This window comes from Giraffa tippelskirchi, chromosome 8, assembly GCF_054371585.1.
Source record: "Giraffa tippelskirchi isolate mGirTip1 chromosome 8, T2T-mGirTip1v1.2.pri, whole genome shotgun sequence".
In the NCBI taxonomy this organism is placed as follows: Eukaryota; Metazoa; Chordata; class Mammalia; order Artiodactyla; family Giraffidae; genus Giraffa; species Giraffa tippelskirchi.
In genome coordinates, this window is record NC_137282.1 from 117,764,146 (window position 1) to 117,789,623 (window position 25,478).

Below are 25,478 nucleotides of genomic sequence, written 5' to 3' on the forward strand. Positions count from 1 at the left end.
CGGCGCGGCCCAGCCTGGGCCCTGAGCGCCCGTCCTGCCGGGCACCTGCCAGGGCGCGGTCGACCGGAGCCCGTCAGCCCCGCCCCTTCGCCCTACCCGAGGCCCCCCCTTGCCCACTCTGTGGGGCTGCCTTTCCTGCCTCCAAGGACGATAGCGTCCCCAGCCGCCTGCGATCTGAGGGTCACCCCCAGCTGGGAAGCGCTGGCTGGGAGGTCACTTGGCAGCGGCAGTGGCCCCCGGGCCCCCGCGCCCAGGGCGGTCTCCCACACTCCCAGGGAACGTCGAGGCACCCTCCACGCGGCCGTTGCGTCACATTTGCTCTGCAGGAAGGAGAGAGCTCCCGAGCCAAGGCCTGTCTGCACCGTGCTCGGCTCCTGCGGGCAGAACACCCTGGGCGCCCACCTGGAGCTCGGGCCCAGGGGCCCACACTGGCGTGTTTCGCCCGGGGAGCCCTAAAGGCGGGGCGGCCCAGCAACTGCTTGCAAAGGCCTCCCGTGGCTGTTTGCTTCCTTCTGCCAGAGCTAGCTCTGCTCCCCGCTGCGGCCTTTGGCACGCCAGGGGCGAGCCCGCCACCCCTCGCCGGGAGCCCGTGGGAGGGGCCAGGTGCCCTCGGCCAGGTGACCCCAGCGTGGCACCCGGCCCCCTCAGACGCACTCCCGCAGCCTCCTTCCCCACGGGCAGGACCGCGCTGACCTAGGAGTGTGTTTGCAAGGCTCCCAGACCGCAGGCGGACACAGGGCCCCGACTCCGGAATTGAGGCCCTGGGAGCAGGCCCGGAGGTCCGGCGTCTGAGGCGCTACACACTGGCTGCGCGCTAGAGGCCTGAAAACCCGCTCTCTGGGGCTGCCTATCCTGCCTCCAAGGACGATAGCGTCCCCAGCCGCCTGCGGCCTGAGGGTCACCCCCAAGCTGGGAAGCGCTGGCTGGGAGGTCACTTGGCAGTGGCAATGGCCCCTGGGGCCCCGCGCCCAGGGCGGGCTCCCACACTCCCAGGGAGCTTCGAGGCCAGCTGTACACGGCTTTTCCCTCACGCTTGCTCTGCAGGAGAGACCTCCCGAGCCTGGGCCTGTCTGCAGCGTGCTGGGCTCCTGCGGGCAAAACACCCTGGGCGCCCACCTGGGGCCCGGGCCTAGGGGCCCACACGGGCGTGTCTCGCCCGGGGAGCCCTAAAGGCGGGGCGGCCCAGCAACTGCTTGCAAAGGCTACCCGTGGCCGTTTGCTTCCTTCTGCCAGAGCTAGCTTGACTCCCGGCTCCAGCGTTGGGCACGGCCAGGGGTGAGGCGTCAGCCCCGCCCCTTCGGCCTACCCAGGCCCCCCCCCTTGCCCCCTTGCCCCCTCGCCCTCCCCCCCCCACCCCCGCCAAGCACAGGACCTTCCTGAGAGAGCAGACGAGCGACCGGCAGGCACACGGACAGACACACAGACCCTCGCACGCACCCACGCCCAGTGGGTTAGCCGGCCGGCGCAAGCTCCTCAGCCGGAGCCAGAGCCAGAGCACCTGTCAGAGGCCGGGGCCAGAGGAAGGGACGGGAGGCCGGCGGTCAGCAGAGACAGAGACAGAGAGAGAGGGACAGAAAGAGACAGAGACAGAAAGACAGCGAGACGGAGATGCAGACAGACGGCCAGGCGCGCGCGCACACCCAAACACGCACCGGCACACGCAGGGAGGGAGAGACAGAGAGAGGGAGACCCAGAGCGACTGGCAGAGAGACGGAAAACGGGAGGCACGCAGGGCAGAGAGGATGGCATGCGGTCCGAGACAGACACACCGGCACAGACCGTGACACCCGTCAGAGAGAGGCCGTGCCCGGAAGCAGCAGCTTCGCCAAGGGAGGGGGCGTCAGCCCCGGGCCGGGCGGGCCCCGGCTGCACGCAGTGCCCTGGGGCTGGCAGTCACCCGTGGGGAACCCAAGACTTCCTCGCAGCCGAGGTCTCAAGGGTCCCCTTCGGCTTGGCTACCTAAGGCGAGACCCGGACCCGCCCCCAGGCCAGAGGGTGGGTGTGTGAGTGAGTGTGTCGGTGGGCGAGGGTGGGGTCGGGTCGACTGGGGGTCGGGTGGATACCCGGAATGGAAGGCGGGAGGATGTGGAGGCCGGGGGTTGGGAAGCCTGTGTGGTCCTCTTGCTGTCTCTCTCTCCCTCTTTCTTCGTGGGCCTTACCTGTGGGTTTCCGGCTCTTGACCTGTCTCGGCGGCGGGGGTCTGTGTGTGTGTGTGTGTGTGTGTGTGTGTGTGTGTGTGCGCGCGTGCGTGCGTGTGTGCGTGTGTGTGTGTGTGTGTGTGAGCGCCTGCGAGGATGGGGCTGGAGGTGGGGCTGGGGGTGGGGCTGGGGGTGGGGCTGGGGCTGGGCCTCCCTCCCCCCTGCCTGAGGCGTGCCAAGGCCCAGGGAGCCCCAGGCGGAGACCCCCGACCGTCGTGTGGTTTCCTGGAAGCCGAATGCGGAGGGGCTCGCAGGCCGCGCGGAGGCAAGCCAGGTCGGCAGCGGGAGTCGGGGCCCTGACCGTCCAGCCCGGGAGGGGCTGGGGCTGGGGCTGGGGCTGCGGGGGCCCAAGAGTTGGGACGGGGGCGGCGGGGACCCAAGAGTTGGGACGCCGTGGGGGCCGGGGGCTAAAGGAGAGGGGAGGCAAAAAGCCTACAGCACCCGGTATTCCCAGGCGGTCTCCCATCCAAGTACTAACCAGGCCCGACCCTGCTTAGCTTCCGAGATCAGACGAGATCGGGCGCGTTCAGGGTGGTATGGCCGTAGACGGAGGCGGCTGCCGCCAGGCGCCCTAAGAGCCCTGCGCCGCGCCTCCCATTGGCTCTGACCCCCGGGTCAGGCCAGCCGGCCGCGGCTCTCCACGGGAGCGCGCGCTGCACTTGAGCCGCACGCCCCGCGACCGGACTCCGGCCGGCCAGGGCCGGCAGCCCGGCGGCCGGCCGATGCCGCCCCACCCCCGCACACCGCCACCCCTGGCCAGCAACCGCCTGGCCCGGCGCGGGGGCCAAGAGGGCTTCCGGGACCGCGAGCGGCCGGGCGTGCGTGCCGGGGGTGGGGTGGGGTGGGGTCGGGGGGGGGGTGGAGGGCGACGGGCGCGGAGGTCTCGGCGCCCTCCCACCCTGGGCCTCTCCAGGCCGGCCCCCTCTCGGCGCCCCACCCCCACCGCCACCCCACCCCCACCCCCACCCCCACCCCCACCCCGCACCCCGCACCCCGCACCCGCCGTCGCGTTCGCTGCTCAGGGCCACGTGGCCCCGGAGGTGTCTGGCTTCGGGGCCCGCCGCTGCCCGCGGCCCGCGGCGCTCTGAGCCTCCTGCGGGCCTCGGCGCGGCCCAGCCGGGGCCCTGAGCGCCCGTCCTGCCGGGCACCTGCCAGGGCGCGGTCGACCGGAGCCCGTCAGCCCCGCCCCTTCGCCCTACCCGAGGCCCCCCCTTGCCCACTCTGTGGGGCTGCCTTTCCTGCCTCCAAGGACGATAGCGTCCCCAGCCGCCTGCGATCTGAGGGTCACCCCCAGCTGGGAAGCGCTGGCTGGGAGGTCACTTGGCAGCGGCAGTGGCCCCCGGGCCCCCGCGCCCAGGGCGGTCTCCCACACTCCCAGGGAACGTCGAGGCACCCTCCACGCGGCCGTTGCGTCACATTTGCTCTGCAGGAAGGAGAGAGCTCCCGAGCCAAGGCCTGTCTGCACCGTGCTCGGCTCCTGCGGGCAGAACACCCTGGGCGCCCACCTGGAGCTCGGGCCCAGGGGCCCACACTGGCGTGTTTCGCCCGGGGAGCCCTAAAGGCGGGGCGGCCCAGCAACTGCTTGCAAAGGCCTCCCGTGGCTGTTTGCTTCCTTCTGCCAGAGCTAGCTCTGCTCCCCGCTGCGGCCTTTGGCACGCCAGGGGCGAGCCCGCCACCCCTCGCCGGGAGCCCGTGGGAGGGGCCAGGTGCCCTCGGCCAGGTGACCCCAGCGTGGCACCCGGCCCCCTCAGACGCACTCCCGCAGCCTCCTTCCCCACGGGCAGGACCGCGCTGACCTAGGAGTGTGTTTGCAAGGCTCCCAGACCGCAGGCGGACACAGGGCCCCGACTCCGGAATTGAGGCCCTGGGAGCAGGCCCGGAGGTCCGGCGTCTGAGGCGCTACACACTGGCTGCGCGCTAGAGGCCTGAAAACCCGCTCTCTGGGGCTGCCTATCCTGCCTCCAAGGACGATAGCGTCCCCAGCCGCCTGCGGCCTGAGGGTCACCCCCAAGCTGGGAAGCGCTGGCTGGGAGGTCATTTGGCAGTGGCAATGGCCCCTGGGGCCCCGCGCCCAGGGCGGGCTCCCACACTCCCAGGGAGCTTCGAGGCCAGCTGTACACGGCTTTTCCCTCACGCTTGCTCTGCAGGAGAGACCTCCCGAGCCTGGGCCTGTCTGCAGCGTGCTGGGCTCCTGCGGGCAAAACACCCTGGGCGCCCACCTGGGGCCCGGGCCTAGGGGCCCACACGGGCGTGTCTCGCCCGGGGAGCCCTAAAGGCGGGGCGGCCCAGCAACTGCTTGCAAAGGCTACCCGTGGCCGTTTGCTTCCTTCTGCCAGAGCTAGCTTGACTCCCGGCTCCAGCGTTGGGCACGGCCAGGGGTGAGGCGTCAGCCCCGCCCCTTCGGCCTACCCAGGCCCCCCCCCTTGCCCCCTTGCCCCCTCGCCCTCCCCCCCCACCCCCACCCCCGCCAAGCACAGGACCTTCCTGAGAGAGCAGACGAGCGACCGGCAGGCACACGGACAGACACACAGACCCTCGCACGCACCCACGCCCAGTGGGTTAGCCGGCCGGCGCAAGCTCCTCAGCCGGAGCCAGAGCCAGAGCACCTGTCAGAGGCCGGGGCCAGAGGAAGGGACGGGAGGCCGGCGGTCAGCAGAGACAGAGACAGAGAGAGAGGGACAGAAAGAGACAGAGACAGAAAGACAGCGAGACGGAGATGCAGACAGACGGCCAGGCGCGCGCGCACACCCAAACACGCACCGGCACACGCAGGGAGGGAGAGACAGAGAGAGGGAGACCCAGAGCGACTGGCAGAGAGACGGAAAACGGGAGGCACGCAGGGCAGAGAGGTTGGCATGCGGTCCGAGACAGACACACCGGCACAGACCGTGACACCCGTCAGAGAGAGGCCGTGCCCGGAAGCAGCAGCTTCGCCAAGGGAGGGGGCGTCAGCCCCGGGCCGGGCGGGCCCCGGCTGCACGCAGTGCCCTGGGGCTGGCAGTCACCCGTGGGGAACCCAAGACTTCCTCGCAGCCGAGGTCTCAAGGGTTCCCTTCGGCTTGGCTACCTAAGGCGAGACCCGGACCCGCCCCCAGGCCAGAGGGTGGGTGTGTGAGTGAGTGTGTCGGTGGGCGAGGGTGGGGTCGGGTCGACTGGGGGTCGGGTGGATACCCGGAATGGAAGGCGGGAGGATGTGGAGGCCGGGGGTTGGGAAGCCTGTGTGGTCCTCTTGCTGTCTCTCTCTCCCTCTTTCTTCGTGGGCCTTACCTGTGGGTTTCCGGCTCTTGACCTGTCTCGGCGGCGGGGGTCTGTGTGTGTGTGTGTGTGTGTGTGTGTGTGTGTGCGCGCGTGCGTGCGTGTGTGCGTGTGTGTGTGTGTGTGTGAGCGCCTGCGAGGATGGGGCTGGAGGTGGGGCTGGGGGTGGGGCTGGGGGTGGGGCTGGGGCTGGGCCTCCCTCCCCCCTGCCTGAGGCGTGCCAAGGCCCAGGGAGCCCCAGGCGGAGACCCCCGACCGTCGTGTGGTTTCCTGGAAGCCGAATGCGGAGGGGCTCGCAGGCCGCGCGGAGGCAAGCCAGGTCGGCAGCGGGAGTCGGGGCCCTGACCGTCCAGCCCGGGAGGGGCTGGGGCTGGGGCTGGGGCTGCGGGGGCCCAAGAGTTGGGACGGGGGCGGCGGGGACCCAAGAGTTGGGACGCCGTGGGGGCCGGGGGCTAAAGGAGAGGGGAGGCAAAAAGCCTACAGCACCCGGTATTCCCAGGCGGTCTCCCATCCAAGTACTAACCAGGCCCGACCCTGCTTAGCTTCCGAGATCAGACGAGATCGGGCGCGTTCAGGGTGGTATGGCCGTAGACGGAGGCGGCTGCCGCCAGGCGCCCTAAGAGCCCTGCGCCGCGCCTCCCATTGGCTCTGACCCCCGGGTCAGGCCAGCCGGCCGCGGCTCTCCACGGGAGCGCGCGCTGCACTTGAGCCGCACGCCCCGCGACCGGACTCCGGCCGGCCAGGGCCGGCAGCCCGGCGGCCGGCCGATGCCGCCCCACCCCCGCACACCGCCACCCCTGGCCAGCAACCGCCTGGCCCGGCGCGGGGGCCAAGAGGGCTTCCGGGACCGCGAGCGGCCGGGCGTGCGTGCCGGGGGTGGGGTGGGGTGGGGTCGGGGGGGGGTGGAGGGCGACGGGCGCGGAGGTCTCGGCGCCCTCCCACCCTGGGCCTCTCCAGGCCGGCCCCCTCTCGGCGCCCCACCCCCACCGCCACCCCACCCCCACCCCCACCCCGCACCCCGCACCCCGCACCCGCCGTCGCGTTCGCTGCTCAGGGCCACGTGGCCCCGGAGGTGTCTGGCTTCGGGGCCCGCCGCTGCCCGCGGCCCGCGGCGCTCTGAGCCTCCTGCGGGCCTCGGCGCGGCCCAGCCGGGGCCCTGAGCGCCCGTCCTGCCGGGCACCTGCCAGGGCGCGGTCGACCGGAGCCCGTCAGCCCCGCCCCTTCGCCCTACCCGAGGCCCCCCCTTGCCCACTCTGTGGGGCTGCCTTTCCTGCCTCCAAGGACGATAGCGTCCCCAGCCGCCTGCGATCTGAGGGTCACCCCCAGCTGGGAAGCGCTGGCTGGGAGGTCACTTGGCAGCGGCAGTGGCCCCCGGGCCCCCGCGCCCAGGGCGGTCTCCCACACTCCCAGGGAACGTCGAGGCACCCTCCACGCGGCCGTTGCGTCACATTTGCTCTGCAGGAAGGAGAGAGCTCCCGAGCCAAGGCCTGTCTGCACCGTGCTCGGCTCCTGCGGGCAGAACACCCTGGGCGCCCACCTGGAGCTCGGGCCCAGGGGCCCACACTGGCGTGTTTCGCCCGGGGAGCCCTAAAGTCGGGGCGGCCCAGCAACTGCTTGCAAAGGCCTCCCGTGGCTGTTTGCTTCCTTCTGCCAGAGCTAGCTCTGCTCCCCGCTGCGGCCTTTGGCACGCCAGGGGCGAGCCCGCCACCCCTCGCCGGGAGCCCGTGGGAGGGGCCAGGTGCCCTCGGCCAGGTGACCCCAGCGTGGCACCCGGCCCCCTCAGACGCACTCCCGCAGCCTCCTTCCCCACGGGCAGGACCGCGCTGACCTAGGAGTGTGTTTGCAAGGCTCCCAGACCGCAGGCGGACACAGGGCCCCGACTCCGGAATTGAGGCCCTGGGAGCAGGCCCGGAGGTCCGGCGTCTGAGGCGCTACACACTGGCTGCGCGCTAGAGGCCTGAAAACCCGCTCTCTGGGGCTGCCTATCCTGCCTCCAAGGACGATAGCGTCCCCAGCCGCCTGCGGCCTGAGGGTCACCCCCAAGCTGGGAAGCGCTGGCTGGGAGGTCACTTGGCAGTGGCAATGGCCCCTGGGGCCCCGCGCCCAGGGCGGGCTCCCACACTCCCAGGGAGCTTCGAGGCCAGCTGTACACGGCTTTTCCCTCACGCTTGCTCTGCAGGAGAGACCTCCCGAGCCTGGGCCTGTCTGCAGCGTGCTGGGCTCCTGCGGGCAAAACACCCTGGGCGCCCACCTGGGGCCCGGGCCTAGGGGCCCACACGGGCGTGTCTCGCCCGGGGAGCCCTAAAGGCGGGGCGGCCCAGCAACTGCTTGCAAAGGCTACCCGTGGCCGTTTGCTTCCTTCTGCCAGAGCTAGCTTGACTCCCGGCTCCAGCGTTGGGCACGGCCAGGGGTGAGGCGTCAGCCCCGCCCCTTCGGCCTACCCAGGCCCCCCCCCTTGCCCCCTTGCCCCCTCGCCCTCCCCCCCCCCCACCCCCGCCAAGCACAGGACCTTCCTGAGAGAGCAGACGAGCGACCGGCAGGCACACGGACAGACACACAGACCCTCGCACGCACCCACGCCCAGTGGGTTAGCCGGCCGGCGCAAGCTCCTCAGCCGGAGCCAGAGCCAGAGCACCTGTCAGAGGCCGGGGCCAGAGGAAGGGACGGGAGGCCGGCGGTCAGCAGAGACAGAGACAGAGAGAGAGGGACAGAAAGAGACAGAGACAGAAAGACAGCGAGACGGAGATGCAGACAGACGGCCAGGCGCGCGCGCACACCCAAACACGCACCGGCACACGCAGGGAGGGAGAGACAGAGAGAGGGAGACCCAGAGCGACTGGCAGAGAGACGGAAAACGGGAGGCACGCAGGGCAGAGAGGATGGCATGCGGTCCGAGACAGACACACCGGCACAGACCGTGACACCCGTCAGAGAGAGGCCGTGCCCGGAAGCAGCAGCTTCGCCAAGGGAGGGGGCGTCAGCCCCGGGCCGGGCGGGCCCCGGCTGCACGCAGTGCCCTGGGGCTGGCAGTCACCCGTGGGGAACCCAAGACTTCCTCGCAGCCGAGGTCTCAAGGGTCCCCTTCGGCTTGGCTACCTAAGGCGAGACCCGGACCCGCCCCCAGGCCAGAGGGTGGGTGTGTGAGTGAGTGTGTCGGTGGGCGAGGGTGGGGTCGGGTCGACTGGGGGTCGGGTGGATACCCGGAATGGAAGGCGGGAGGATGTGGAGGCCGGGGGTTGGGAAGCCTGTGTGGTCCTCTTGCTGTCTCTCTCTCCCTCTTTCTTCGTGGGCCTTACCTGTGGGTTTCCGGCTCTTGACCTGTCTCGGCGGCGGGGGTCTGTGTGTGTGTGTGTGTGTGTGTGTGTGTGTGTGTGTGCGCGCGTGCGTGCGTGTGTGCGTGTGTGTGTGTGTGTGTGAGCGCCTGCGAGGATGGGGCTGGAGGTGGGGCTGGGGGTGGGGCTGGGGGTGGGGCTGGGGCTGGGCCTCCCTCCCCCCTGCCTGAGGCGTGCCAAGGCCCAGGGAGCCCCAGGCGGAGACCCCCGACCGTCGTGTGGTTTCCTGGAAGCCGAATGCGGAGGGGCTCGCAGGCCGCGCGGAGGCAAGCCAGGTCGGCAGCGGGAGTCGGGGCCCTGACCGTCCAGCCCGGGAGGGGCTGGGGCTGGGGCTGGGGCTGCGGGGGCCCAAGAGTTGGGACGGGGGCGGCGGGGACCCAAGAGTTGGGACGCCGTGGGGGCCGGGGGCTAAAGGAGAGGGGAGGCAAAAAGCCTACAGCACCCGGTATTCCCAGGCGGTCTCCCATCCAAGTACTAACCAGGCCCGACCCTGCTTAGCTTCCGAGATCAGACGAGATCGGGCGCGTTCAGGGTGGTATGGCCGTAGACGGAGGCGGCTGCCGCCAGGCGCCCTAAGAGCCCTGCGCCGCGCCTCCCATTGGCTCTGACCCCCGGGTCAGGCCAGCCGGCCGCGGCTCTCCACGGGAGCGCGCGCTGCACTTGAGCCGCACGCCCCGCGACCGGACTCCGGCCGGCCAGGGCCGGCAGCCCGGCGGCCGGCCGATGCCGCCCCACCCCCGCACACCGCCACCCCTGGCCAGCAACCGCCTGGCCCGGCGCGGGGGCCAAGAGGGCTTCCGGGACCGCGAGCGGCCGGGCGTGCGTGCCGGGGGTGGGGTGGGGTGGGGTCGGGGGGGGGGTGGAGGGCGACGGGCGCGGAGGTCTCGGCGCCCTCCCACCCTGGGCCTCTCCAGGCCGGCCCCCTCTCGGCGCCCCACCCCCACCGCCACCCCACCCCCACCCCCACCCCCACCCCCACCCCGCACCCCGCACCCCGCACCCGCCGTCGCGTTCGCTGCTCAGGGCCACGTGGCCCCGGAGGTGTCTGGCTTCGGGGCCCGCCGCTGCCCGCGGCCCGCGGCGCTCTGAGCCTCCTGCGGGCCTCGGCGCGGCCCAGCCGGGGCCCTGAGCGCCCGTCCTGCCGGGCACCTGCCAGGGCGCGGTCGACCGGAGCCCGTCAGCCCCGCCCCTTCGCCCTACCCGAGGCCCCCCCTTGCCCACTCTGTGGGGCTGCCTTTCCTGCCTCCAAGGACGATAGCGTCCCCAGCCGCCTGCGATCTGAGGGTCACCCCCAGCTGGGAAGCGCTGGCTGGGAGGTCACTTGGCAGCGGCAGTGGCCCCCGGGCCCCCGCGCCCAGGGCGGTCTCCCACACTCCCAGGGAACGTCGAGGCACCCTCCACGCGGCCGTTGCGTCACATTTGCTCTGCAGGAAGGAGAGAGCTCCCGAGCCAAGGCCTGTCTGCACCGTGCTCGGCTCCTGCGGGCAGAACACCCTGGGCGCCCACCTGGAGCTCGGGCCCAGGGGCCCACACTGGCGTGTTTCGCCCGGGGAGCCCTAAAGGCGGGGCGGCCCAGCAACTGCTTGCAAAGGCCTCCCGTGGCTGTTTGCTTCCTTCTGCCAGAGCTAGCTCTGCTCCCCGCTGCGGCCTTTGGCACGCCAGGGGCGAGCCCGCCACCCCTCGCCGGGAGCCCGTGGGAGGGGCCAGGTGCCCTCGGCCAGGTGACCCCAGCGTGGCACCCGGCCCCCTCAGACGCACTCCCGCAGCCTCCTTCCCCACGGGCAGGACCGCGCTGACCTAGGAGTGTGTTTGCAAGGCTCCCAGACCGCAGGCGGACACAGGGCCCCGACTCCGGAATTGAGGCCCTGGGAGCAGGCCCGGAGGTCCGGCGTCTGAGGCGCTACACACTGGCTGCGCGCTAGAGGCCTGAAAACCCGCTCTCTGGGGCTGCCTATCCTGCCTCCAAGGACGATAGCGTCCCCAGCCGCCTGCGGCCTGAGGGTCACCCCCAAGCTGGGAAGCGCTGGCTGGGAGGTCATTTGGCAGTGGCAATGGCCCCTGGGGCCCCGCGCCCAGGGCGGGCTCCCACACTCCCAGGGAGCTTCGAGGCCAGCTGTACACGGCTTTTCCCTCACGCTTGCTCTGCAGGAGAGACCTCCCGAGCCTGGGCCTGTCTGCAGCGTGCTGGGCTCCTGCGGGCAAAACACCCTGGGCGCCCACCTGGGGCCCGGGCCTAGGGGCCCACACGGGCGTGTCTCGCCCGGGGAGCCCTAAAGGCGGGGCGGCCCAGCAACTGCTTGCAAAGGCTACCCGTGGCCGTTTGCTTCCTTCTGCCAGAGCTAGCTTGACTCCCGGCTCCAGCGTTGGGCACGGCCAGGGGTGAGGCGTCAGCCCCGCCCCTTCGGCCTACCCAGGCCCCCCCCCTTGCCCCCTTGCCCCCTCGCCCTCCCCCCCCACCCCCACCCCCGCCAAGCACAGGACCTTCCTGAGAGAGCAGACGAGCGACCGGCAGGCACACGGACAGACACACAGACCCTCGCACGCACCCACGCCCAGTGGGTTAGCCGGCCGGCGCAAGCTCCTCAGCCGGAGCCAGAGCCAGAGCACCTGTCAGAGGCCGGGGCCAGAGGAAGGGACGGGAGGCCGGCGGTCAGCAGAGACAGAGACAGAGAGAGAGGGACAGAAAGAGACAGAGACAGAAAGACAGCGAGACGGAGATGCAGACAGACGGCCAGGCGCGCGCGCACACCCAAACACGCACCGGCACACGCAGGGAGGGAGAGACAGAGAGAGGGAGACCCAGAGCGACTGGCAGAGAGACGGAAAACGGGAGGCACGCAGGGCAGAGAGGTTGGCATGCGGTCCGAGACAGACACACCGGCACAGACCGTGACACCCGTCAGAGAGAGGCCGTGCCCGGAAGCAGCAGCTTCGCCAAGGGAGGGGGCGTCAGCCCCGGGCCGGGCGGGCCCCGGCTGCACGCAGTGCCCTGGGGCTGGCAGTCACCCGTGGGGAACCCAAGACTTCCTCGCAGCCGAGGTCTCAAGGGTTCCCTTCGGCTTGGCTACCTAAGGCGAGACCCGGACCCGCCCCCAGGCCAGAGGGTGGGTGTGTGAGTGAGTGTGTCGGTGGGCGAGGGTGGGGTCGGGTCGACTGGGGGTCGGGTGGATACCCGGAATGGAAGGCGGGAGGATGTGGAGGCCGGGGGTTGGGAAGCCTGTGTGGTCCTCTTGCTGTCTCTCTCTCCCTCTTTCTTCGTGGGCCTTACCTGTGGGTTTCCGGCTCTTGACCTGTCTCGGCGGCGGGGGTCTGTGTGTGTGTGTGTGTGTGTGTGTGTGTGTGTGCGCGCGTGCGTGCGTGTGTGCGTGTGTGTGTGTGTGTGTGAGCGCCTGCGAGGATGGGGCTGGAGGTGGGGCTGGGGGTGGGGCTGGGGGTGGGGCTGGGGCTGGGCCTCCCTCCCCCCTGCCTGAGGCGTGCCAAGGCCCAGGGAGCCCCAGGCGGAGACCCCCGACCGTCGTGTGGTTTCCTGGAAGCCGAATGCGGAGGGGCTCGCAGGCCGCGCGGAGGCAAGCCAGGTCGGCAGCGGGAGTCGGGGCCCTGACCGTCCAGCCCGGGAGGGGCTGGGGCTGGGGCTGGGGCTGCGGGGGCCCAAGAGTTGGGACGGGGGCGGCGGGGACCCAAGAGTTGGGACGCCGTGGGGGCCGGGGGCTAAAGGAGAGGGGAGGCAAAAAGCCTACAGCACCCGGTATTCCCAGGCGGTCTCCCATCCAAGTACTAACCAGGCCCGACCCTGCTTAGCTTCCGAGATCAGACGAGATCGGGCGCGTTCAGGGTGGTATGGCCGTAGACGGAGGCGGCTGCCGCCAGGCGCCCTAAGAGCCCTGCGCCGCGCCTCCCATTGGCTCTGACCCCCGGGTCAGGCCAGCCGGCCGCGGCTCTCCACGGGAGCGCGCGCTGCACTTGAGCCGCACGCCCCGCGACCGGACTCCGGCCGGCCAGGGCCGGCAGCCCGGCGGCCGGCCGATGCCGCCCCACCCCCGCACACCGCCACCCCTGGCCAGCAACCGCCTGGCCCGGCGCGGGGGCCAAGAGGGCTTCCGGGACCGCGAGCGGCCGGGCGTGCGTGCCGGGGGTGGGGTGGGGTGGGGTCGGGGGGGGGTGGAGGGCGACGGGCGCGGAGGTCTCGGCGCCCTCCCACCCTGGGCCTCTCCAGGCCGGCCCCCTCTCGGCGCCCCACCCCCACCGCCACCCCACCCCCACCCCCACCCCGCACCCCGCACCCCGCACCCGCCGTCGCGTTCGCTGCTCAGGGCCACGTGGCCCCGGAGGTGTCTGGCTTCGGGGCCCGCCGCTGCCCGCGGCCCGCGGCGCTCTGAGCCTCCTGCGGGCCTCGGCGCGGCCCAGCCGGGGCCCTGAGCGCCCGTCCTGCCGGGCACCTGCCAGGGCGCGGTCGACCGGAGCCCGTCAGCCCCGCCCCTTCGCCCTACCCGAGGCCCCCCCTTGCCCACTCTGTGGGGCTGCCTTTCCTGCCTCCAAGGACGATAGCGTCCCCAGCCGCCTGCGATCTGAGGGTCACCCCCAGCTGGGAAGCGCTGGCTGGGAGGTCACTTGGCAGCGGCAGTGGCCCCCGGGCCCCCGCGCCCAGGGCGGTCTCCCACACTCCCAGGGAACGTCGAGGCACCCTCCACGCGGCCGTTGCGTCACATTTGCTCTGCAGGAAGGAGAGAGCTCCCGAGCCAAGGCCTGTCTGCACCGTGCTCGGCTCCTGCGGGCAGAACACCCTGGGCGCCCACCTGGAGCTCGGGCCCAGGGGCCCACACTGGCGTGTTTCGCCCGGGGAGCCCTAAAGTCGGGGCGGCCCAGCAACTGCTTGCAAAGGCCTCCCGTGGCTGTTTGCTTCCTTCTGCCAGAGCTAGCTCTGCTCCCCGCTGCGGCCTTTGGCACGCCAGGGGCGAGCCCGCCACCCCTCGCCGGGAGCCCGTGGGAGGGGCCAGGTGCCCTCGGCCAGGTGACCCCAGCGTGGCACCCGGCCCCCTCAGACGCACTCCCGCAGCCTCCTTCCCCACGGGCAGGACCGCGCTGACCTAGGAGTGTGTTTGCAAGGCTCCCAGACCGCAGGCGGACACAGGGCCCCGACTCCGGAATTGAGGCCCTGGGAGCAGGCCCGGAGGTCCGGCGTCTGAGGCGCTACACACTGGCTGCGCGCTAGAGGCCTGAAAACCCGCTCTCTGGGGCTGCCTATCCTGCCTCCAAGGACGATAGCGTCCCCAGCCGCCTGCGGCCTGAGGGTCACCCCCAAGCTGGGAAGCGCTGGCTGGGAGGTCACTTGGCAGTGGCAATGGCCCCTGGGGCCCCGCGCCCAGGGCGGGCTCCCACACTCCCAGGGAGCTTCGAGGCCAGCTGTACACGGCTTTTCCCTCACGCTTGCTCTGCAGGAGAGACCTCCCGAGCCTGGGCCTGTCTGCAGCGTGCTGGGCTCCTGCGGGCAAAACACCCTGGGCGCCCACCTGGGGCCCGGGCCTAGGGGCCCACACGGGCGTGTCTCGCCCGGGGAGCCCTAAAGGCGGGGCGGCCCAGCAACTGCTTGCAAAGGCTACCCGTGGCCGTTTGCTTCCTTCTGCCAGAGCTAGCTTGACTCCCGGCTCCAGCGTTGGGCACGGCCAGGGGTGAGGCGTCAGCCCCGCCCCTTCGGCCTACCCAGGCCCCCCCCCTTGCCCCCTTGCCCCCTCGCCCTCCCCCCCCCCACCCCCGCCAAGCACAGGACCTTCCTGAGAGAGCAGACGAGCGACCGGCAGGCACACGGACAGACACACAGACCCTCGCACGCACCCACGCCCAGTGGGTTAGCCGGCCGGCGCAAGCTCCTCAGCCGGAGCCAGAGCCAGAGCACCTGTCAGAGGCCGGGGCCAGAGGAAGGGACGGGAGGCCGGCGGTCAGCAGAGACAGAGACAGAGAGAGAGGGACAGAAAGAGACAGAGACAGAAAGACAGCGAGACGGAGATGCAGACAGACGGCCAGGCGCGCGCGCACACCCAAACACGCACCGGCACACGCAGGGAGGGAGAGACAGAGAGAGGGAGACCCAGAGCGACTGGCAGAGAGACGGAAAACGGGAGGCACGCAGGGCAGAGAGGATGGCATGCGGTCCGAGACAGACACACCGGCACAGACCGTGACACCCGTCAGAGAGAGGCCGTGCCCGGAAGCAGCAGCTTCGCCAAGGGAGGGGGCGTCAGCCCCGGGCCGGGCGGGCCCCGGCTGCACGCAGTGCCCTGGGGCTGGCAGTCACCCGTGGGGAACCCAAGACTTCCTCGCAGCCGAGGTCTCAAGGGTCCCCTTCGGCTTGGCTACCTAAGGCGAGACCCGGACCCGCCCCCAGGCCAGAGGGTGGGTGTGTGAGTGAGTGTGTCGGTGGGCGAGGGTGGGGTCGGGTCGACTGGGGGTCGGGTGGATACCCGGAATGGAAGGCGGGAGGATGTGGAGGCCGGGGGTTGGGAAGCCTGTGTGGTCCTCTTGCTGTCTCTCTCTCCCTCTTTCTTCGTGGGCCTTACCTGTGGGTTTCCGGCTCTTGACCTGTCTCGGCGGCGGGGGTCTGTGTGTGTGTGTGTGTGTGTGTGTGTGTGTGTGTGTGTGCGCGCGTGCGTGCGTGTGTGCGTGTGTGTGTGTGTGTGTGAGCGCCTGCGAGGATGGGGCTGGAGGTGGGGCTGGGGGTGGGGCTGGGGGTGGGGCTGGGGCTGGGCCTCCCTCCCCCCTGCCTGAGGCGTGCCAAGGCCCAGGGAGCCCCAGGCGGAGACCCCCGACCGTCGTGTGGTTTCCTGGAAGCCGAATGCGGAGGGGCTCGCAGGCCGCGCGGAGGCAAGCCAGGTCGGCAGCGGGAGTCGGGGCCCTGACCGTCCAGCCCGGGAGGGGCTGGGGCTGGGGCTGGGGCTGCGGGGGCCCAAGAGTTGGGACGGGGGCGGCGGGGACCCAAGAGTTGGGACGCCGTGGGGGCCGGGGGCTAAAGGAGAGGGGAGGCAAAAAGCCTACAGCACCCGGTATTCCCAGGCGGTCTCCCATCCAAGTACTAACCAGGCCCGACCCTGCTTAGCTTCCGAGATCAGACGAGATCGGGCGCGTTCAGGGTGGTATGGCCGTAGACGGAGGCGGCTGCCGCCAGGCGCCCTAAGAGCCCTGCGCCGCGCCTCCCATTGGCTCTGACCCCCGGGTCAGGCCAGCCGGCCGCGGCTCTCCACGGGAGCGCGCGCTGCACTTGAGCCGCACGCCCCGCGACCGGACTCCGGCCGGCCAGGGCCGGCAGCCCGGCGGCCGGCCGATGCCGCCCCACCCCCGCACACCGCCACCCCTGGCCAGCAACCGCCTGGCCCGGCGCGGGGGCCAAGAGGGCTTCCGGGACCGCGAGCGGCCGGGCGTGCGTGCCGGGGGTGGGGTGGGGTGGGGTCGGGGGGGGGGTGGAGGGCGACGGGCGCGGAGGTCTCGGCGCCCTCCCACCCTGGGCCTCTCCAGGCCGGCCCCCTCTCGGCGCCCCACCCCCACCGCCACCCCACCCCCACCCCCACCCCCACCCCCACCCCGCACCCCGCACCCCGCACCCGCCGTCGCGTTCGCTGCTCAGGGCCACGTGGCCCCGGAGGTGTCTGGCTTCGGGGCCCGCCGCTGCCCGCGGCCCGCGGCGCTCTGAGCCTCCTGCGGGCCTCGGCGCGGCCCAGCCGGGGCCCTGAGCGCCCGTCCTGCCGGGCACCTGCCAGGGCGCGGTCGACCGGAGCCCGTCAGCCCCGCCCCTTCGCCCTACCCGAGGCCCCCCCTTGCCCACTCTGTGGGGCTGCCTTTCCTGCCTCCAAGGACGATAGCGTCCCCAGCCGCCTGCGATCTGAGGGTCACCCCCAGCTGGGAAGCGCTGGCTGGGAGGTCACTTGGCAGCGGCAGTGGCCCCCGGGCCCCCGCGCCCAGGGCGGTCTCCCACACTCCCAGGGAACGTCGAGGCACCCTCCACGCGGCCGTTGCGTCACATTTGCTCTGCAGGAAGGAGAGAGCTCCCGAGCCAAGGCCTGTCTGCACCGTGCTCGGCTCCTGCGGGCAGAACACCCTGGGCGCCCACCTGGAGCTCGGGCCCAGGGGCCCACACTGGCGTGTTTCGCCCGGGGAGCCCTAAAGGCGGGGCGGCCCAGCAACTGCTTGCAAAGGCCTCCCGTGGCTGTTTGCTTCCTTCTGCCAGAGCTAGCTCTGCTCCCCGCTGCGGCCTTTGGCACGCCAGGGGCGAGCCCGCCACCCCTCGCCGGGAGCCCGTGGGAGGGGCCAGGTGCCCTCGGCCAGGTGACCCCAGCGTGGCACCCGGCCCCCTCAGACGCACTCCCGCAGCCTCCTTCCCCACGGGCAGGACCGCGCTGACCTAGGAGTGTGTTTGCAAGGCTCCCAGACCGCAGGCGGACACAGGGCCCCGACTCCGGAATTGAGGCCCTGGGAGCAGGCCCGGAGGTCCGGCGTCTGAGGCGCTACACACTGGCTGCGCGCTAGAGGCCTGAAAACCCGCTCTCTGGGGCTGCCTATCCTGCCTCCAAGGACGATAGCGTCCCCAGCCGCCTGCGGCCTGAGGGTCACCCCCAAGCTGGGAAGCGCTGGCTGGGAGGTCATTTGGCAGTGGCAATGGCCCCTGGGGCCCCGCGCCCAGGGCGGGCTCCCACACTCCCAGGGAGCTTCGAGGCCAGCTGTACACGGCTTTTCCCTCACGCTTGCTCTGCAGGAGAGACCTCCCGAGCCTGGGCCTGTCTGCAGCGTGCTGGGCTCCTGCGGGCAAAACACCCTGGGCGCCCACCTGGGGCCCGGGCCTAGGGGCCCACACGGGCGTGTCTCGCCCGGGGAGCCCTAAAGGCGGGGCGGCCCAGCAACTGCTTGCAAAGGCTACCCGTGGCCGTTTGCTTCCTTCTGCCAGAGCTAGCTTGACTCCCGGCTCCAGCGTTGGGCACGGCCAGGGGTGAGGCGTCAGCCCCGCCCCTTCGGCCTACCCAGGCCCCCCCCCTTGCCCCCTTGCCCCCTCGCCCTCCCCCCCCACCCCCACCCCCGCCAAGCACAGGACCTTCCTGAGAGAGCAGACGAGCGACCGGCAGGCACACGGACAGACACACAGACCCTCGCACGCACCCACGCCCAGTGGGTTAGCCGGCCGGCGCAAGCTCCTCAGCCGGAGCCAGAGCCAGAGCACCTGTCAGAGGCCGGGGCCAGAGGAAGGGACGGGAGGCCGGCGGTCAGCAGAGACAGAGACAGAGAGAGAGGGACAGAAAGAGACAGAGACAGAAAGACAGCGAGACGGAGATGCAGACAGACGGCCAGGCGCGCGCGCACACCCAAACACGCACCGGCACACGCAGGGAGGGAGAGACAGAGAGAGGGAGACCCAGAGCGACTGGCAGAGAGACGGAAAACGGGAGGCACGCAGGGCAGAGAGGTTGGCATGCGGTCCGAGACAGACACACCGGCACAGACCGTGACACCCGTCAGAGAGAGGCCGTGCCCGGAAGCAGCAGCTTCGCCAAGGGAGGGGGCGTCAGCCCCGGGCCGGGCGGGCCCCGGCTGCACGCAGTGCCCTGGGGCTGGCAGTCACCCGTGGGGAACCCAAGACTTCCTCGCAGCCGAGGTCTCAAGGGTTCCCTTCGGCTTGGCTACCTAAGGCGAGACCCGGACCCGCCCCCAGGCCAGAGGGTGGGTGTGTGAGTGAGTGTGTCGGTGGGCGAGGGTGGGGTCGGGTCGACTGGGGGTCGGGTGGATACCCGGAATGGAAGGCGGGAGGATGTGGAGGCCGGGGGTTGGGAAGCCTGTGTGGTCCTCTTGCTGTCTCTCTCTCCCTCTTTCTTCGTGGGCCTTACCTGTGGGTTTCCGGCTCTTGACCTGTCTCGGCGGCGGGGGTCTGTGTGTGTGTGTGTGTGTGTGTGTGTGTGTGTGCGCGCGTGCGTGCGTGTGTGCGTGTGTGTGTGTGTGTGTGAGCGCCTGCGAGGATGGGGCTGGAGGTGGGGCTGGGGGTGGGGCTGGGGGTGGGGCTGGGGCTGGGCCTCCCTCCCCCCTGCCTGAGGCGTGCCAAGGCCCAGGGAGCCCCAGGCGGAGACCCCCGACCGTCGTGTGGTTTCCTGGAAGCCGAATGCGGAGGGGCTCGCAGGCCGCGCGGAGGCAAGCCAGGTCGGCAGCGGGAGTCGGGGCCCTGACCGTCCAGCCCGGGAGGGGCTGGGGCTGGGGCTGGGGCTGCGGGGGCCCAAGAGTTGGGACGGGGGCGGCGGGGACCCAAGAGTTGGGACGCCGTGGGGGCCGGGGGCTAAAGGAGAGGGGAGGCAAAAAGCCTACAGCACCCGGTATTCCCAGGCGGTCTCCCATCCAAGTACTAACCAGGCCCGACCCTGCTTAGCTTCCGAGATCAGACGAGATCGGGCGCGTTCAGGGTGGTATGGCCGTAGACGGAGGCGGCTGCCGCCAGGCGCCCTAAGAGCCCTGCGCCGCGCCTCCCATTGGCTCTGACCCCCGGGTCAGGCCAGCCGGCCGCGGCTCTCCACGGGAGCGCGCGCTGCACTTGAGCCGCACGCCCCGCGACCGGACTCCGGCCGGCCAGGGCCGGCAGCCCGGCGGCCGGCCGATGCCGCCCCACCCCCGCACACCGCCACCCCTGGCCAGCAACCGCCTGGCCCGGCGCGGGGGCCAAGAGGGCTTCCGGGACCGCGAGCGGCCGGGCGTGCGTGCCGGGGGTGGGGTGGGGTGGGGTCGGGGGGGGGTGGAGGGCGACGGGCGCGGAGGTCTCGGCGCCCTCCCACCCTGGGCCTCTCCAGGCCGGCCCCCTCTCGGCGCCCCACCCCCACCGCCACCCCACCCCCACCCCCACCCCGCACCCCGCACCCCGCACCCGCCGTCGCGTTCGCTGCTCAGGGCCACGTGGCCCCGGAGGTGTCTGGCTTCGGGGCCCGCCGCTGCCCGCGGCCCGCGGCGCTCTGAGCCTCCTGCGGGCCTCGGCGCGGCCCAGCCGGGGCCCTGAGCGCCCGTCCTGCCGGGCACCTGCCAGGGCGCGGTCGACCGGAGCCCGTCAGCCCCGCCCCTTCGCCCTACCCGAGGCCCCCCCTTGCCCACTCTGTGGGGCTGCCTTTCCTGCCTCCAAGGACGATAGCGTCCCCAGCCGCCTGCGATCTGAGGGTCACCCCCAGCTGGGAAGCGCTGGCTGGGAGGTCACTTGGCAGCGGCAGTGGCCCCCGGGCCCCCGCGCCCAGGGCGGTCTCCCACACTCCCAGGGAACGTCGAGGCACCCTCCACGCGGCCGTTGCGTCACATTTGCTCTGCAGGAAGGAGAGAGCTCCCGAGCCAAGGCCTGTCTGCACCGTGCTCGGCTCCTGCGGGCAGAACACCCTGGGCGCCCACCTGGAGCTCGGGCCCAGGGGCCCACACTGGCGTGTTTCGCCCGGGGAGCCCTAAAGTCGGGGCGGCCCAGCAACTGCTTGCAAAGGCCTCCCGTGGCTGTTTGCTTCCTTCTGCCAGAGCTAGCTCTGCTCCCCGCTGCGGCCTTTGGCACGCCAGGGGCGAGCCCGCCACCCCTCGCCGGGAGCCCGTGGGAGGGGCCAGGTGCCCTCGGCCAGGTGACCCCAGCGTGGCACCCGGCCCCCTCAGACGCACTCCCGCAGCCTCCTTCCCCACGGGCAGGACCGCGCTGACCTAGGAGTGTGTTTGCAAGGCTCCCAGACCGCAGGCGGACACAGGGCCCCGACTCCGGAATTGAGGCCCTGGGAGCAGGCCCGGAGGTCCGGCGTCTGAGGCGCTACACACTGGCTGCGCGCTAGAGGCCTGAAAACCCGCTCTCTGGGGCTGCCTATCCTGCCTCCAAGGACGATAGCGTCCCCAGCCGCCTGCGGCCTGAGGGTCACCCCCAAGCTGGGAAGCGCTGGCTGGGAGGTCACTTGGCAGTGGCAATGGCCCCTGGGGCCCCGCGCCCAGGGCGGGCTCCCACACTCCCAGGGAGCTTCGAGGCCAGCTGTACACGGCTTTTCCCTCACGCTTGCTCTGCAGGAGAGACCTCCCGAGCCTGGGCCTGTCTGCAGCGTGCTGGGCTCCTGCGGGCAAAACACCCTGGGCGCCCACCTGGGGCCCGGGCCTAGGGGCCCACACGGGCGTGTCTCGCCCGGGGAGCCCTAAAGGCGGGGCGGCCCAGCAACTGCTTGCAAAGGCTACCCGTGGCCGTTTGCTTCCTTCTGCCAGAGCTAGCTTGACTCCCGGCTCCAGCGTTGGGCACGGCCAGGGGTGAGGCGTCAGCCCCGCCCCTTCGGCCTACCCAGGCCCCCCCCCTTGCCCCCTTGCCCCCTCGCCCTCCCCCCCCCCACCCCCGCCAAGCACAGGACCTTCCTGAGAGAGCAGACGAGCGACCGGCAGGCACACGGACAGACACACAGACCCTCGCACGCACCCACGCCCAGTGGGTTAGCCGGCCGGCGCAAGCTCCTCAGCCGGAGCCAGAGCCAGAGCACCTGTCAGAGGCCGGGGCCAGAGGAAGGGACGGGAGGCCGGCGGTCAGCAGAGACAGAGACAGAGAGAGAGGGACAGAAAGAGACAGAGACAGAAAGACAGCGAGACGGAGATGCAGACAGACGGCCAGGCGCGCGCGCACACCCAAACACGCACCGGCACACGCAGGGAGGGAGAGACAGAGAGAGGGAGACCCAGAGCGACTGGCAGAGAGACGGAAAACGGGAGGCACGCAGGGCAGAGAGGATGGCATGCGGTCCGAGACAGACACACCGGCACAGACCGTGACACCCGTCAGAGAGAGGCCGTGCCCGGAAGCAGCAGCTTCGCCAAGGGAGGGGGCGTCAGCCCCGGGCCGGGCGGGCCCCGGCTGCACGCAGTGCCCTGGGGCTGGCAGTCACCCGTGGGGAACCCAAGACTTCCTCGCAGCCGAGGTCTCAAGGGTCCCCTTCGGCTTGGCTACCTAAGGCGAGACCCGGACCCGCCCCCAGGCCAGAGGGTGGGTGTGTGAGTGAGTGTGTCGGTGGGCGAGGGTGGGGTCGGGTCGACTGGGGGTCGGGTGGATACCCGGAATGGAAGGCGGGAGGATGTGGAGGCCGGGGGTTGGGAAGCCTGTGTGGTCCTCTTGCTGTCTCTCTCTCCCTCTTTCTTCGTGGGCCTTACCTGTGGGTTTCCGGCTCTTGACCTGTCTCGGCGGCGGGGGTCTGTGTGTGTGTGTGTGTGTGTGTGTGTGTGTGTGTGTGTGCGCGCGTGCGTGCGTGTGTGCGTGTGTGTGTGTGTGTGTGAGCGCCTGCGAGGATGGGGCTGGAGGTGGGGCTGGGGGTGGGGCTGGGGGTGGGGCTGGGGCTGGGCCTCCCTCCCCCCTGCCTGAGGCGTGCCAAGGCCCAGGGAGCCCCAGGCGGAGACCCCCGACCGTCGTGTGGTTTCCTGGAAGCCGAATGCGGAGGGGCTCGCAGGCCGCGCGGAGGCAAGCCAGGTCGGCAGCGGGAGTCGGGGCCCTGACCGTCCAGCCCGGGAGGGGCTGGGGCTGGGGCTGGGGCTGCGGGGGCCCAAGAGTTGGGACGGGGGCGGCGGGGACCCAAGAGTTGGGACGCCGTGGGGGCCGGGGGCTAAAGGAGAGGGGAGGCAAAAAGCCTACAGCACCCGGTATTCCCAGGCGGTCTCCCATCCAAGTACTAACCAGGCCCGACCCTGCTTAGCTTCCGAGATCAGACGAGATCGGGCGCGTTCAGGGTGGTATGGCCGTAGACGGAGGCGGCTGCCGCCAGGCGCCCTAAGAGCCCTGCGCCGCGCCTCCCATTGGCTCTGACCCCCGGGTCAGGCCAGCCGGCCGCGGCTCTCCACGGGAGCGCGCGCTGCACTTGAGCCGCACGCCCCGCGACCGGACTCCGGCCGGCCAGGGCCGGCAGCCCGGCGGCCGGCCGATGCCGCCCCACCCCCGCACACCGCCACCCCTGGCCAGCAACCGCCTGGCCCGGCGCGGGGGCCAAGAGGGCTTCCGGGACCGCGAGCGGCCGGGCGTGCGTGCCGGGGGTGGGGTGGGGTGGGGTCGGGGGGGGGTGGAGGGCGACGGGCGCGGAGGTCTCGGCGCCCTCCCACCCTGGGCCTCTCCAGGCCGGCCCCCTCTCGGCGCCCCACCCCCACCGCCACCCCACCCCCACCCCCACCCCGCACCCCGCACCCCGCACCCGCCGTCGCGTTCGCTGCTCAGGGCCACGTGGCCCCGGAGGTGTCTGGCTTCGGGGCCCGCCGCTGCCCGCGGCCCGCGGCGCTCTGAGCCTCCTGCGGGCCTCGGCGCGGCCCAGCCGGGGCCCTGAGCGCCCGTCCTGCCGGGCACCTGCCAGGGCGCGGTCGACCGGAGCCCGTCAGCCCCGCCCCTTCGCCCTACCCGAGGCCCCCCCTTGCCCACTCTGTGGGGCTGCCTTTCCTGCCTCCAAGGACGATAGCGTCCCCAGCCGCCTGCGATCTGAGGGTCACCCCCAGCTGGGAAGCGCTGGCTGGGAGGTCACTTGGCAGCGGCAGTGGCCCCCGGGCCCCCGCGCCCAGGGCGGTCTCCCACACTCCCAGGGAACGTCGAGGCACCCTCCACGCGGCCGTTGCGTCACATTTGCTCTGCAGGAAGGAGAGAGCTCCCGAGCCAAGGCCTGTCTGCACCGTGCTCGGCTCCTGCGGGCAGAACACCCTGGGCGCCCACCTGGAGCTCGGGCCCAGGGGCCCACACTGGCGTGTTTCGCCCGGGGAGCCCTAAAGGCGGGGCGGCCCAGCAACTGCTTGCAAAGGCCTCCCGTGGCTGTTTGCTTCCTTCTGCCAGAGCTAGCTCTGCTCCCCGCTGCGGCCTTTGGCACGCCAGGGGCGAGCCCGCCACCCCTCGCCGGGAGCCCGTGGGAGGGGCCAGGTGCCCTCGGCCAGGTGACCCCAGCGTGGCACCCGGCCCCCTCAGACGCACTCCCGCAGCCTCCTTCCCCACGGGCAGGACCGCGCTGACCTAGGAGTGTGTTTGCAAGGCTCCCAGACCGCAGGCGGACACAGGGCCCCGACTCCGGAATTGAGGCCCTGGGAGCAGGCCCGGAGGTCCGGCGTCTGAGGCGCTACACACTGGCTGCGCGCTAGAGGCCTGAAAACCCGCTCTCTGGGGCTGCCTATCCTGCCTCCAAGGACGATAGCGTCCCCAGCCGCCTGCGGCCTGAGGGTCACCCCCAAGCTGGGAAGCGCTGGCTGGGAGGTCACTTGGCAGTGGCAATGGCCCCTGGGGCCCCGCGCCCAGGGCGGGCTCCCACACTCCCAGGGAGCTTCGAGGCCAGCTGTACACGGCTTTTCCCTCACGCTTGCTCTGCAGGAGAGACCTCCCGAGCCTGGGCCTGTCTGCAGCGTGCTGGGCTCCTGCGGGCAAAACACCCTGGGCGCCCACCTGGGGCCCGGGCCTAGGGGCCCACACGGGCGTGTCTCGCCCGGGGAGCCCTAAAGGCGGGGCGGCCCAGCAACTGCTTGCAAAGGCTACCCGTGGCCGTTTGCTTCCTTCTGCCAGAGCTAGCTTGACTCCCGGCTCCAGCGTTGGGCACGGCCAGGGGTGAGGCGTCAGCCCCGCCCCTTCGGCCTACCCAGGCCCCCCCCCTTGCCCCCTTGCCCCCTCGCCCTCCCCCCCCCCACCCCCGCCAAGCACAGGACCTTCCTGAGAGAGCAGACGAGCGACCGGCAGGCACACGGACAGACACACAGACCCTCGCACGCACCCACGCCCAGTGGGTTAGCCGGCCGGCGCAAGCTCCTCAGCCGGAGCCAGAGCCAGAGCACCTGTCAGAGGCCGGGGCCAGAGGAAGGGACGGGAGGCCGGCGGTCAGCAGAGACAGAGACAGAGAGAGAGGGACAGAAAGAGACAGAGACAGAAAGACAGCGAGACGGAGATGCAGACAGACGGCCAGGCGCGCGCGCACACCCAAACACGCACCGGCACACGCAGGGAGGGAGAGACAGAGAGAGGGAGACCCAGAGCGACTGGCAGAGAGACGGAAAACGGGAGGCACGCAGGGCAGAGAGGTTGGCATGCGGTCCGAGACAGACACACCGGCACAGACCGTGACACCCGTCAGAGAGAGGCCGTGCCCGGAAGCAGCAGCTTCGCCAAGGGAGGGGGCGTCAGCCCCGGGCCGGGCGGGCCCCGGCTGCACGCAGTGCCCTGGGGCTGGCAGTCACCCGTGGGGAACCCAAGACTTCCTCGCAGCCGAGGTCTCAAGGGTTCCCTTCGGCTTGGCTACCTAAGGCGAGACCCGGACCCGCCCCCAGGCCAGAGGGTGGGTGTGTGAGTGAGTGTGTCGGTGGGCGAGGGTGGGGTCGGGTCGACTGGGGGTCGGGTGGATACCCGGAATGGAAGGCGGGAGGATGTGGAGGCCGGGGGTTGGGAAGCCTGTGTGGTCCTCTTGCTGTCTCTCTCTCCCTCTTTCTTCGTGGGCCTTACCTGTGGGTTTCCGGCTCTTGACCTGTCTCGGCGGCGGGGGTCTGTGTGTGTGTGTGTGTGTGTGTGTGTGTGTGTGCGCGCGTGCGTGCGTGTGTGCGTGTGTGTGTGTGTGTGTGAGCGCCTGCGAGGATGGGGCTGGAGGTGGGGCTGGGGGTGGGGCTGGGGGTGGGGCTGGGGCTGGGCCTCCCTCCCCCCTGCCTGAGGCGTGCCAAGGCCCAGGGAGCCCCAGGCGGAGACCCCCGACCGTCGTGTGGTTTCCTGGAA

The 25,478-nt window shown here is 71.7% G+C and overlaps 7 non-coding genes across 7 annotated transcripts; all 7 read right to left on the reverse strand.

Annotated features, from left to right (window-relative positions):
* Positions 1–2,627: 2,627 nt before the first annotated feature.
* LOC145519320 (5S ribosomal RNA) lies at positions 2,628–2,746 on the reverse strand. Its single transcript, XR_014063726.1, has one exon. It is a non-coding gene; the product is annotated as a 5S ribosomal RNA (ribosomal RNA).
* A 3,181-nt stretch (positions 2,747–5,927) lies between these two features.
* LOC145519403 (5S ribosomal RNA) lies at positions 5,928–6,046 on the reverse strand. Its single transcript, XR_014063806.1, has one exon. It is a non-coding gene; the product is annotated as a 5S ribosomal RNA (ribosomal RNA).
* A 3,169-nt stretch (positions 6,047–9,215) lies between these two features.
* On the reverse strand, positions 9,216–9,334 carry LOC145519417 (5S ribosomal RNA). The gene has a single exon (XR_014063820.1). It is a non-coding gene; the product is annotated as a 5S ribosomal RNA (ribosomal RNA).
* A 3,181-nt stretch (positions 9,335–12,515) lies between these two features.
* Positions 12,516–12,634, reverse strand: LOC145519122 (5S ribosomal RNA). Its single transcript, XR_014063550.1, has one exon. It is a non-coding gene; the product is annotated as a 5S ribosomal RNA (ribosomal RNA).
* A 3,170-nt stretch (positions 12,635–15,804) lies between these two features.
* LOC145519133 (5S ribosomal RNA) lies at positions 15,805–15,923 on the reverse strand. Its single transcript, XR_014063563.1, has one exon. It is a non-coding gene; the product is annotated as a 5S ribosomal RNA (ribosomal RNA).
* Positions 15,924–19,104: 3,181 nt separating this feature from the next.
* LOC145519144 (5S ribosomal RNA) lies at positions 19,105–19,223 on the reverse strand. Its single transcript, XR_014063575.1, has one exon. It is a non-coding gene; the product is annotated as a 5S ribosomal RNA (ribosomal RNA).
* A 3,170-nt stretch (positions 19,224–22,393) lies between these two features.
* On the reverse strand, positions 22,394–22,512 carry LOC145519155 (5S ribosomal RNA). The gene has a single exon (XR_014063587.1). It is a non-coding gene; the product is annotated as a 5S ribosomal RNA (ribosomal RNA).
* Between the last annotated feature and the right edge of the window lie 2,966 nt (positions 22,513–25,478).